Raw genomic sequence first — 13,829 nt, forward strand, 5'->3', positions numbered from 1 at the left:
GCAGCATCCAACCGTCTCTAATCCTTGGATATTACATGTCACTGCATGCATGCACGGAGCAGCTGTAGCGCGGAGATCATCATATCATTCTGTCTTGTATTACTTATGAAAAAATAACAAAAACAAAAAAACGGCTTGTTCGCGGGCGCGAGCCGGCTCCCGTCGTTCACTTAAAAGAGTGAACGACGGGCACATCACTAATTTGAAAGCCTCTTGGATCAGCTGTAAAATGCATCGTCACAAAGTTAAATAACAATCCTCAATAGTTCTTCCTCCACTTCCTCTTTGCAAACTGCCACTGAGAGGTGGGACCACACTGTAAGAGAAGAGTTTACATTTCCCAGAAATGAAAGCTGAAGTTTGTCTGAGCGACAGCAGAGCAGCAGCCGAGACAAGTCTCTGTTTCTCTGAAGAAACACTCAACTGAATCCAGCAGCTTTTTCTCAACAACACAGCAGGACTCTGCAAACACTGGTGAGTACACTACAGACACATCACTTACTAAATATTTAGTCAAAGTTGGATTAAAATCAGAATCTGACTGTATTACATCAGTTTACCATATAAAGAATATTATATAAATGTGTCAGTTAAGATATAAACCTCAACATTTACATTAGCAACAGCCAACAATACAACTACAATGTAAACTCTGGTTAAATTAGGTTAGAGAGCATACAGTCAAAGCTAGCATTAGCTTATGCTAATTTTCATATTTCCTGTATTTTAAAACATCTTTATAATTGACTCTATTAAACAAAGTAGAATCTAAATAGTAGATTTGTTCTGGACTGTCCAAAGCAGGGGATCTGGTGTTATGTTACACGTGTTGCTTATAAAAAGGCATGACAATTACATATTTCATCTTATATAATTTGTACACACTGTGGTAAGTAGCCTTGAGCTTTGAACCTGTTTCTGTAGTAACTGCTGTCTGCCTTTTGAAGCTGATAACGTTTACTGTTTTTTAGATTAGATTAGATCAGATTACTTTATTGTCATTACAAAATGCAAGCACAGTGTAACGAAATTAAGGAGGGTCTAACCAGAGTGCAAAACAGTCAGTTATATACACAATTATCAGAAGTATGTACAAAATAAATGATACAAAAATAAAGGTAAATAGATGGGAAATGTATAAATAAGAATAAATACACAGATAATAATAAATACAGTGAATACAGTACTGTATATAAAACAGTAATGTACAAGGATGATTGCGCTTCAGCATAGCACACGACAACAACAACTAGTATTAACTTCAGTGATTGGGATTTAGGAGTGGCCAGAGAGTCGATCAACAGGAAGGGACAGATCTCAGTGTCTCCTCAGGATGGTTACTGGACGATAGTGTTGAGGAATGAAAATGAGTACAAAGCTTGTGCTGGTCCTCGAGTCCGTCTCTCTCTGAAGTCTCAGCCTGAGAAGGTGGGGGTGTTTGTGGATTATGAGGAGGGTCTGGTCTCCTTTTATGATGTTGATGCTGCAGCTCTGATCTACTCCTTCACTGGCTGCTGCTTCAAAGAGAAACTCTACCCATACTTTGGTCCTTGTGTTAATGATGGTGGTAAAAACTCTGCCCCTCTGATCATCTCTCCTGTCAATCACACTGAGTAGAACAACCATTTGAACCATTAATGTACTCTAGTTTATTCTACGGATTGCACTCCCTGCCGTCATGACTTGAAGTGATCAGAAAACTATTTACTCAGAAATAAACTTTGACCACTTCTTTATATGTCAGGGGGACAAGAAAAGTATTTATTGTCTCAGAATTGTGTGTTCAAAAAGTGTTTCATACTTGCACACATTACTAGTGGAAGTAATGCTCTCCTTTTTCATTAGTAAAATACTGTATATATATTTCTTTTTTTTATAATTTTCAATAGAGGGGAAAATGATGGTTCTCTGGTGTGTTTTAAAGGGGAAGTTCAGGATTGATTATTGAATTATAGTATATTGGAACAAAATTTATTTACAGTTACTTGGAAATTCAACAATACCTGATCATTAAACATTAGGCTGCAGTGGTTTAACAAACCAGGGAAATTAAAATGTTACATCTCAACTGTCTGTTGTGTTATGTTAATTGTATTTCGTCCACCTCTCTGCACACTGCTTGTAAAGTTTGAACAAAGCCTCAATGGATTAATAAAAAAAGGAACAAAGAATGTGATTTTTTGTGTTTTTTAAATGTACTTACTGAAGTACAGTTTTCACTAGTTCTCAACTTCGGGAAAGTATCTTAAAAAAATGTACTTAACTATTTCCATTTCTACTGAACTACATTTGTCTGATAGATTTGGTTCTTCTGAAGCTTTATAAACTATTTAAAACCCTCTTGGATCAGCTGATCATAGATATTAAGATTGCTGTATATGTTTGTTAGAAATAAGGCCATCAACTGGTTAGCTTAGCTTAGCATAAAGACTGGAAACAGAGGAAGACAAAGCCAGCCTGTCCAAAGGTAACAAAATCCACCTATCAGCAGCTCTGAATCCAGTTTGTTTAATCCATACCAAATCAGAGGAGTAAAAACATCAATAAGACGTTTAACAGGGGATTATGGGTCGGGCTATTTCTTGGCTGGGACCAAAACAAGTTGCCAAATTGTTTTTACATTTCAGTTTTCTTACAGAGATATATTAAGTTCACTTAAATGTGTATTTTGTCACTCACTATTTCCCCCTTTTCCTAGTATATATGCTAAACTAAGCTAATCTAAGTGTCTGATGGCTGCAGCCTGTGTCAGTGAGAGCGGTCTGACTGGTTGGACTGCTTCTAATGATTATGATCTCATTCTTCACCTTGAACACACTCCAGCACTGCCTGTACAGGTGAGACTAACTCACTGCAAACGTCCCGTCTGACTGGGAGATAAATAAAGGGTTTTGTAAATATCTAAATTGCATGAAATATGCTTGTAAAGTCTATTTTATTAATGCCCTGTTTATAAGATGGAGCTTATCATTTGAAATGTCATTCTTTTTAAAGAGGTGGATGGTGAATAATATTACAATTAAAAATGTTTCACTCACATCATGACTTTGTTTTTTATTACAGTACACGTTTTCTGAAATGTTATCTTTAAATATACTAACGCATACAGAAACAGCACAGAAATGTGTACACTGGTTAAAACCAGGATCACATTCTTTTATTGTCGACTTATTAGAGTCAAAGGTTTTTACAGAGGGGAGTTTTGATATGGGTTTGTACCACTACATAAATCCAGAAAAACTGTCAGCAGCCTTTGAGAAAAATCTATTCTCCACATGTTTTTTAGGGAAACAGATGTTATAATCCTTAACGCAATCATCAATAATCAGTCTATAAATCTGGCTATTGATGATATATGAACAAACCACTCAGAGTACAGATGGGAGTGAAACTCATTTTGATAAAAAAATAAAAAAGGCCTTGTATTGTGAATTTACATTTTGCAGTACACAGGTAATTAAGTTAAAAAAATAGTAACTAATTCATATGACCACTTTTTGTATTAGATTCTAATTTAATCTGGCATTATTTAATGATAACATAGTAAGGAATCAAAATAGCCCAACCTTTCAAAACTGTCAACCAATGGTGACATACCTTCACCTGTTAGCGACACAATGCTTGAATAGCACGTTCTCTAACAGGGAGTTGGCTCAAGGAATAAGAGGTTAAAATAAGGGCAGTGTCTGCAAGATTCAATACAACCTGTCTGCACTGAGTAAACTAAAATATGCTATGAGACAGTGAACAAATGTGCAATCTCATAGTACGTCCCAACACACACAATATGTCTATGAATACTTCAGTTGCACTGTGTGAATGAGGTCAAAGGTTATATTTCAATGTGTGTTCATTGAATTATACTGGAAGTAGTGTATCAGGTTGTTTCTGCTGCACTTTTTTGTAAAGCACTTTGAATTGCCTTGTGTTGAAAGATGCTATATAAATAAACTTGCCTTGCCTCATTATGTCTCTACAAATAATTATAGTCATTATTTATGTTCTTTCTCAGGGTGACTGTAATATGTGTCCAGGGTTTTTGGCACATTTAGAAATGTCTATTAATGTTCACTCTACCTCTGAATATATAAATACATAAATGTGCATGTTGACTCACCCACATCCTTGTTGGCCCTCCACAGGAGCTCGGAGACAGACGGCTCCTGAGAGAAAACCTGCTCATGAGTAAAGTGTAGTAAATACAAAGTAAAATATATACGTAATATATATATATATGAAACAATGATTCCCACGGGAACTCGACCTTTCTCAAAGAATATGTACACTAACACTTGAACCTGAACTTACACATGCATGTGTGCAATATGTGGTGTAATGTGTTTTGGGGCCATAACATTAAATTACAACAGGAGTGTACGGTTATGAATGCATAATAAGTTAGTTATGATGTAGTTAAAACAATATCGGATGATAGTCATTTTTTGTGTGTGTTTTGGACTGAGATAAATCATGGGTCAAAACTGACCCGCGAACACCATGAACGGTAACAGCTTTCGAACACAACACAAGGGTTAAAATATAAATAAATAATACCTTGTTTCTTTTGTTTGTGCTTTAGTTGTGTTTATTTACACTGCATAACAATCTTTAAAGAAGGATCACTGTGTAGATGACACTGAGGATGATTGTGCAAGCTGTGTTTTAAATAGTATGTATTCTTATTTATACATTTTACATCTATTTTCCTTTATTTGTATCATTTATTTTGTACAGACTGCTGGTAGATGTGTATATAACTGACTGTCTGCACTCTGGTTAGACCCTCCTCATTTCGTTACACTCTGCTTGCATTATGTAATGACAATAAAGTAATCTAATCTAATGTGACTCCTTATTGGCATTTCTGGATTCAGGCGTACATTTGAAACTTCTCATTAAAGTAAATGCTGATTTTCCATTTACATTCTGAGGGAAAACAATTGTTTTTCTTTTAGTGGCGATGCTTAAATACCTGTGTCATTAAAGCAGCTCTGTAAAGGTGTGTCACTACCAGGTGTTTCCATGTGAACTGTGAGGAAGTGTCGCCCCCTAGTGGACAAACATCTTTACTGAAGTTAAATTCTGAGGTACTTTAATTGACATGACATTACATGTTACTTGTTAGACGCTTTTATCCAAAGCGACTTACATACTCAATACTGTGGACAATCCCCACAGGAGCAATTTGGGGTGAAGTGTCTCAGGGACACAACGACATGCTGACTGCAGCGGGGTTTGAACCTGTTGACCCCCTGATCCGAGCATTAGTCCACTGCGCCACACGCCTCATTTACTTATCTTGAATATGTTTTTATGTATTAATTTGTCTTTCAAATAAAGTACACTGTGTTATTACCCCTGACTTTCATTCTCTACTATCAGAGTCCTTTCTGTACGAAGCCATCGTTGTTCATTCATTACAAGCAGAGGGTCTTTAAGCAACGACCTGCAGAGTGAACGCTTCATCTCAAAGCAGTTTATCAAGATCAACATTTAACATTCAAACACTGTGTTCGTTTCTTTGGATTATGCAGCTTCATATCCACTAACAGTGTCAGCGAGAAAGATGTGGAAAATCATCTTCACATTATTGAGGTTTTAAGAAAATACCTTTTATTTCCTCGATTAGAGTTAATGTCCTCCTTGAGCTCCAGAGACAAGACTAAGAGATAAATGAAATGATGCTGAAGCCACAAACACTCAGTATGAAGTCAGACGAGGTGTGTGTGTGTGTGTGTGTGTGTGCGTGTGTGTGTGTGCGTGTGTGTGTGTGTGTGTGCGTGTGTGTGGTGTGTGTGTGTGTGTGTGTGTGTGTTGTGTGTGTGTGTGTGCGTGTGTGTGTGTGTGTGTGTGTGTGTGTGTGTGTGTGCAGCTGTGAGTGGAGCGTGCCACAGGGGGAAATATACTCTTTTATAAATTCATTGAGTTTATATTAAACAATATTTCTTAGCAAAGGAACTGTTAGCAAAGTGGAATATAAATGATATATTTTCCAATACAGATGTTCTGTGATATTGTTCTGTGTTCTTGCAACTCAGTGTTTCTATAGTTTAGTCATGATACTTTTACTTACATCAAATATATTTTGTAAGTGGAAAAAGAGCAATCGGATCCCATTGAGTTCGTGTTTGTAAAAGTCAGAATCTCATAGCTAGAGAATTTAAAATTTGATGCAAATGTTACTTCTACTTTACGGAGGAAGATCAGGGCCACATGTGAAATACTTGTTGAGATCTGAACAGAAGTGATAACATTTAGAATTCTGGAAAAAAAGTCTGAATTCTGTGTTTACTTCCTGTCTAAAGAAGTAAAGTAAATAAGTAAGTAAAACTTTATTTATATAGCACCCTTCTCAACACGAATGCACAAAGTGCTTTACAGTATACAGTACTCAATTCAAAGTACAACTATAACATGTAGAATAAAAGTCATAAAACACAGCAGGTAAAACATAGGATAAACTCCAATGAGAAACAGCTACTAACTCACCTCCTCTGACGCCCCAAAGGCCTGTCGGAAAGGTGAGTCTTTAGCTGCCCCTTAAAAATCTCTACTGAGGCAGAGGCTCTCAGTTTCTGAGGGAGGTCATTCCAAAGTCTTGGGGCCACCGCCTCAAAGGCACGGTCCCCCTTAGTCTTTAGCGTGGTTCGGGGCACCCTTAGGAGGCCTTGCTCAGAGGACCTCAGGGCCTGGGTTGTGCTGTGAGGGTGGATAAGGTCGTTAACGTAGGCTGGGGCTTGGCCATGGACAGCTCTATATGTGAAGACCAATACCTTGAATTGGGTTCTGAGATGGACAGGGAGCCAGTGCAGGGCAGAGAGGATCGGAGTGATGTGGCATGTTTTTTTGGACCGAGTGAGTAATCTGGCTGCAGCATTTTGGACCTGTTGTAACCGGTTCATTGATGTTTTGTTCAGGCAGGAAAAAAGAGCATTGCAGTAATCAAGCCGGGATGAGATAAAGGCATGGATAGCCATCTCCATTTCTGCATTGGATAGAACCCCCCTGAGAAGAAATGTCACTTATCGTCAGATCTCACAAACTATTTTACATGTGGCCCCTAATCATGTGTCTCTAATCCTCTTTTAGCACTAATCCTCTAGATCTGTAGATTAGGGCCACATGTTTAAAAAAAAAAAGAAATTGAGATTTGACCAAAAGTGTATTTCTTAAAAGTCAGAATTCTAACTAACAAAAAAATAAATAACTTTTGGTCAGATCTCACTTTTTCTTTTCAGTTGTGGCACTAATCATCTTCTGTACAACTCCAAATATTATATATACTTTTGACTCGAAAACGATTATTTTGGCAGCTTCAGTTACTTAAAAAAATACTTAAATACAAGATCAACAAATGATTGATGATGCTTTTCCGATTACATAATATATACCTTCATGCACCATTTTGTGCTTTTGGTAAGTTACGTTTGTTTTGATGCTGACATTTGAAACAGACACTAAAAGTAATACGAGTTTGAGTTTATACATAAGAGATTCTGCCGCTTTTACACATCTTTCACCTCTTCTTCACACCTTTCTTCCAACTTAGGTAGAAGAATAAAAAAATCAGGGACATTTTCTGAAGTACAAAAGTGTTTACAAGTGCACAAACTACAAACTACACTTCATCGAACATGTTTGAAGATTCATTATCAACACACTTTCTCAGACTGTGCTATAAAGAGCAGGTTTGATGTGTAAATTGGCCCCATGTCCTCAGGGTTTCTTCACCACCTGTTGGAACAGAAGAAACACGTTAAAGGCGACAAACACACTTTCCTTTGCCCTGAAAACAGATGAATGAAGGGAACCCAGCGTGTGTTTTCTTACCTTTCAACATTTGTACAGCGTGTTCAGTCTGCTGATGTCGTTCCTGCTCATCTGATTGGCCGTGCCGAACTCTACGTTGGCGTTGGGGATCGGCACCATGGTGGGCATATTGTTCCCGCTGAAGGCATACCTGGAAACATTAATGCCCCGGCTCCACGGGAACCCATACGGCAAAACGCATCGGAGTAATGCAAACGCAACCGCAAAAAACCTTCCGCCCACACGCAATATACACCGGATTGTGTCAAGCTCCACGAGACGGCTCCGTTTACATCCAACCGCTGGAAAAGCTGCAGTAGATATGCCGAACCTGTACGTGGCGCTGTAACTTCCTCCACAAAAAGCAGCAACTTCCTCCACAAAAGCAGCGAAGAAGAATGGTTGTCATGGCTGCACTTCTGTTTATTCTCCGCGGTGGGGGCCGAGGGAACCGCGCAGAGTTTTTCGCCGGTCAATGTGTGTTAAAGTTTAAATCTTCATGCTTCCTCATGCAGCAGCTGATCCAGTAAGTAAACCCGACAGTAAAAATAAACATATTTATAACTAGTTTAGGTAGTTTGAGAGGTAATTAAAATAGCTAAGGGTGGTGATCTGACTTGAAGTGTGTGTTTTGCTCCCGCTGCATCACAGCCGGAGGACCTGCGTGTCTCCGTCCTGTCAGATTAGACTTCACTCGCGTTTATGTCCATATCGAGATAAAGATAAATAATCTGAATTCAGTGTGCAGTGTACTTTTGCGGGGGTGAGCAGCAGAGGTGGGGAGAGGCGGGGCTATTGAGTCGTCATTATCACAACCCACAATAATGGTGCAACCCTGCGATCCGCCATTGTTGTTGTTAACGAAACACATCAGCAATGATGTGGGGTACGCGGAGAGGTGGGAAGAGGTGGGGAGAGGCGGGGAGAGGCGGGGCTATGAAACGGATGACCGTATAGGCGACTCCACGGCCCCGTTGGACCCCCCAGAGCGCTCCGTTCCCAGATCTATCCACCTTTGGACCCGTTGTCGTTTGCGGGGTCTGTTTCTATGTTTCCGTTACGGCGTCGTCGAGCTTAAAGGGCTATACGCATGAGAAATATGCGGATTCAACCCGTTTTCGTCCCTGTGGAGCCTAGGCCTTAAAGGGCTATACGCATGAGAAATATGCGGATTCAACCCGTTTTCGTCCCCGTGGAGCCTAGGCCTAAGAGCACATTCTCAGAATTCAAACTTTTTTCTCAGAATTCAAACTTTTTCTCATAATTAGACTTTTGTTCAGGATTAGTTTATTTTTTCATTTTTTTTTTTTCAAGCTTTGTATTTCTTTCTCAAAATTCGAACTTACCCAAAAATATATAAATTGTTAATGTTACTCACCTGTCCAGTCTACCTGTATATATATGATATGTTTTATAATTATTGATCATTAAAGTGTTCTCAAAGCTGGTAAAGGTGCAGCTAGTTTGAATGACTTTGTATACTGCAGGGTAGCTTGTGAATTTACTCCAGGTGGAACTAATGTCTGAGTTAACACTTGATTATATTTCACATCATTAATCTACATATGTGAAGTAACTAAAGGTATTAATTAATTGTAGTGGAGCAAAAATATTCACTTAAGTACAGACTTTTAAAGGTGATTTAAACCTGAGAGCAGGATTAGCTGAAAGAGAGATCGGGGAGGAGAGGACGGGACTTCTTCTTCGCTGCAGCCTCACGAGAGACAACACCGGCTTTGTCTTTTTTTCCCTTACCCTCTGCTTGTTGTATCATCGTGCCATTTAATTAAACTCAACCAATTTGAACCTTTTCGGAGACTCCATTAGTCTCTTCATTCTAAGCTCCTCTCCTGGGCGCGAGAACATCTAATACTTCCAAAAGTTGGCAACCACGCGCAGGACCTCGTCGACCCGGGAGAACTAACCAAGCCAGCTGTTCAACGGATACGCGGCCCTCCGTCAGACAACAAGAGCTCACACACAGTGGTAAGAAGAACCGGTTAAATCAAATCTTCACTAGCTTATGCAGGAAACTTTAGGTTTGTGTGTTTGATGGCGGCCAGCGGATCCGGAGAATAACTGTGCATTTAATGTTAAACAAGCTAAATTAAGAAGCATAGACAACACGTGGCGCTATTTTAGGGCAAGCAGGGGTGAGTCTATTTTTCTTTTCTTTGTTCACTAACACTGCATGCTTCTAACAAAAATTTAAAAATGCTACGGGTGTTAAAATTGCTTAAAGGGCAATAAAGTCATTTCGGACGGCAGTGATTATACTATTGTGTGTTTTTACCAGACATTGCGGGTGGATTACGAAGGGAAGTGCGGCATTCGTGCGTTGGATATTCTAATAGTGTTTGGATAGCGTCCCATTTTGTCCCATTATATTGCGTGTTTAAACAGCAACAGATAATCACCAGACTATAAAGTCAAATATTACGTCATTGGCCGATGATGTAAGGGCCCCTCATGTTAAAATAGGATATCTCTAGGATAAAGCCCATATTCATAGTAAACTTGATAGAAATGTTATTTCGTATATAAAGTGTAGTTTTGTGTTGTATTTTTAAACTTTGCTCTACCACACCAGTGTTTCCATTCTGTCCATTTAAAGATCACCCGCCATTATTTAATCTCATCAGTGAGAACAACATGGTGTACTACTTTCAACATCTCTTTGTTCTGGGGGTCAGAGTTTGAAATAATCAGTAGCCATCTTGTTTTGACCTCATTTCAAACAAAACACAGGGCAGTTGCCATTTCGTGAAATGCAAATTCAAAGGACTCCTTTGTTCTTTTTAATCCATGTGGTTTCACTCCCATGAGGCCAAGTCCTTTATCTGACCTCCATCTTGTGAAGAACAAACCATTCTTCTTGTCTCAGTTGGATTTAGTCTTTTGCTAAATCAGGTTATCTATACATATTGTTGTTGGATTTTGGTGGTTGTAAACAAAGATTATTGTATTTTCTCAGATTGGATTTAAAGCCTTCCTATCTGATTTTTTTTTTTAAATATTTGTGTTTGCAAACGTGTTTTGGCTTGTTTATGTTTTACTGTTTAAATCATATTGTGTTTTTCCTTCCCATTTGATTTTTGAAATATTTGTGCTTGCATATTGTTTCTCCTTCCCATTTCAAAGGTATTTTTTAGAAAAATAACCTTCTTCTTGTTACATAGAAGTCAGTTTTAAAACAGCGCACTCTGCTGGTTGTACAGCATTGTTGCAGAATTACAATTATATGCTGAAGTTTATTTCTCACGGGTTATAGATAAACACATACTTCATCACACACAGATAGAATTACAGGTGGTTCCTGATTTTAAGATAAGAAACCTTACATAATAGTCTTTCAACCTAGACTGCCATATTTTATTTTTTACATTTTATAACATTTGCATAATCTCATGCCACACATTTTAATTTTTTACATTTTATAACATTTGCATAATCTCATGCTACACATTTTTATTTTTTACATTTTATAACATTTGCATAATCTCATGCCACACATTTTTATTTTTTACATTTTATAACATTTGCATAATCTCATGCACACACATTTTTATTTTTTACATTTTATAACATTTGCATAATCTCATGCACATACATTTTTTATTTTTTACATTTTATAATTTTAATTATTAATTTACTTTATTAATTAAAAAAAAGAAAAAAAGATTTAAGGTTAAGTACTGTTAACTACTGAAGACATAGGATACTTTTATAAAGGAATACAAAGGTACTATTCCGAGGATTAGTAATACATCTTTGATAATTTAGTCATTTCATCCTAGTATTTGAGAAACATGTCACCAAAAGACACTAAGTTAAGAGCATTCGCAGTGCCAGGCTCAACTGCAGATATCAAGGAAAGGGTAAACATCAGATCAGATGCTACAACATATCCAAATGATAGACAGAAGACATGGAACCAAATAGAGAAACTGTTTAACCTGTTACGCACCTTCCGCCCGGTACCGGGCGGATAAACGCGTCATTTGCAGGAAACAACGTCTAAGGAATCTTAATATTGAATAAAACTATGAATGTGTTATATCCATGTAACGGGAAGAAACTCAGCTAACTGATCTTTTTAATTTTTTTTTCAAAAAAAACCCACAATGCTAGCACTCAGCCTCTGAATTAGCCACGAGCTAAAACATGGAACGTAAAGCGGCACTTAAACTCACTCAGAACTCCCTTATTACTTATCCTAGATGCACAACCAACCACTCTCTTTTGGTCTCCTGGAGACACTGAATCTAACGGTGCCCTCCTCAACACTCAGTGATAAACATTCGTGACGCTATATCATAACATGTGGAGCTAAGTAGCTAAAAACGCTAACATGGCTTACCTTGGTCAAAACTGGTCTTCAATGGCATTAAAACGATAAAAAAACGATGCTGCAGTTAATCCATAGGTTCATCCTATGTGTCTGTGCCTTCTTTGAAATTATTTCTGATAATCCATAAGCATAAGCATACAACTGCTTTTTAGTTTATAAATTCCAGAAGGAGACATTAATCCAATATGCTTTCGATTTCTACACGCGAAGCCCCCACCTTTTCTCTTTACAACGTGTGTGTGTGTGGGCCTCCCCCTTCGATTCTATTGGCTCTAATGGTCAGAAGGGTGTGTCAACCATCCAAATCGAGCAAGGGAAGCCAGAGATATGGAAACAAAAACATTTTCACCCAAATCACCTCAGAGGTGGGGTGGTTTTGGCTAAACCTCTCTAAAAAGGTCAAATGTCACTTGTTTTGCATCAATCTTGATACAGGGTACTTATTATATGTTGTACTTTGGATTCCTAAAGCTTTTAGTCTACTAACCAATCATCCAAGGGTAGTTTTCACTATCTGTAAAAAATAATTTGTGGACGGACACTATAATTTACAGTTTTTTACTATGTAAAATCTGAATTTTCTTTAAAATAAAAAACATTTATATTGATTCTGACACTTTTACATCCAACTCACAGGTTTATCATTACTTTGAGAACAAAGATTATTAATTTAACCCTTTTAGAAGGGAAGATATGGTCATTTGTTCTGGGAATGTCATTTTCGAGCCTGAGACCTGAAAAACAGGCTCAGAGTGGAACAGGTTAAACAGTGGCAAACAAGAGGATTGATTCCAGCAGATGACCAACCTGGACCAACAAAAGCCCATAGAAGAGCAGTACTCGACTATGAATATGAACAATGCCTAAAACAGCTAAATGTATGGAGGGAAGCTGAACAAAGGTTTATAAGAGTTACAAGTCTGATACTCCATCTGGAATATGTCAGCCTATTGACAGACAGCATAAATGTGGTCCGAATAGCAGACCTGCCAGTGAGAGTAGAATTCGCAGAAGAAAGACGACGAGAAAGAGAAACACAAAAGACAGAGCGGGAAGCGCTACAACTAAGACTTTTGAAGATACAGGTAGCGGAGAAAGACACAGAGGCTTGTAGGAACAAGACAAGGAGAAGGGAGGATAAGCTTTCAGAGATAGCCATAGAACCAGGCAGGCCAGACACCTCCAACAGTTCAAACTCAGGTAGTGCCTGAGATTCAGGTGCAGAATCAACAAAGAGGTGGAAGACGTTTCCGGTTTGAGGGATGTTACTGTTGCAGCCAAATGGGCCATTGGTCCAGAGATTGTCCGCAACACAAGATGCTACAAGTACTAGAACATTGCACCACACAGCAACAAGCCCCAAACAACGGCCCTCCACACAGTTACCCCAGGGGAGGTTTCCATGACTACAACAGAGGCAGGGGGTCTCAGGGATGTCAAAGAGGAACAGGATGTCCAAATATGAAGAAGGACATTTTGAAATCCAGCCACATAGAGCCATATCTGTCACCACAGGGAGGAGAGGTGGAATGTTATTAAAGAAAATCATGACTAGCATATTGCATTTCAATATAAAACATCCACAGATTAGTAGAAGAACATTAAAACATAGTAGAACATTTAGCAGACTATTTTTGTAATTATGAGAAGGAAAGACATTACGAGGGAT

The 13,829-nt window shown here is 38.3% G+C and overlaps 1 protein-coding gene across 2 annotated transcripts in view; it reads left to right on the forward strand.

Moving 5' to 3' along the window:
• Positions 1-330: 330 nt before the first annotated feature.
• The window catches only part of LOC117479169 (E3 ubiquitin-protein ligase TRIM21-like), a 33,822-nt gene continuing 20,323 nt past the window's right edge, over positions 331-13,829 (forward strand). For both annotated transcript variants that reach the window (XM_034126171.1, XM_034126170.1), the window contains exon 1: positions 331-474. The gene's annotated coding sequence lies outside the window, so the exon portion shown is untranslated. The remainder of the gene's footprint in view (positions 475-13,829) is intronic.

The sequence above is a fragment of the Trematomus bernacchii genome, unplaced genomic scaffold, assembly GCF_902827165.1.
Source record: "Trematomus bernacchii unplaced genomic scaffold, fTreBer1.1, whole genome shotgun sequence".
NCBI classification, from domain to species: domain Eukaryota; kingdom Metazoa; phylum Chordata; class Actinopteri; order Perciformes; family Nototheniidae; genus Trematomus; species Trematomus bernacchii.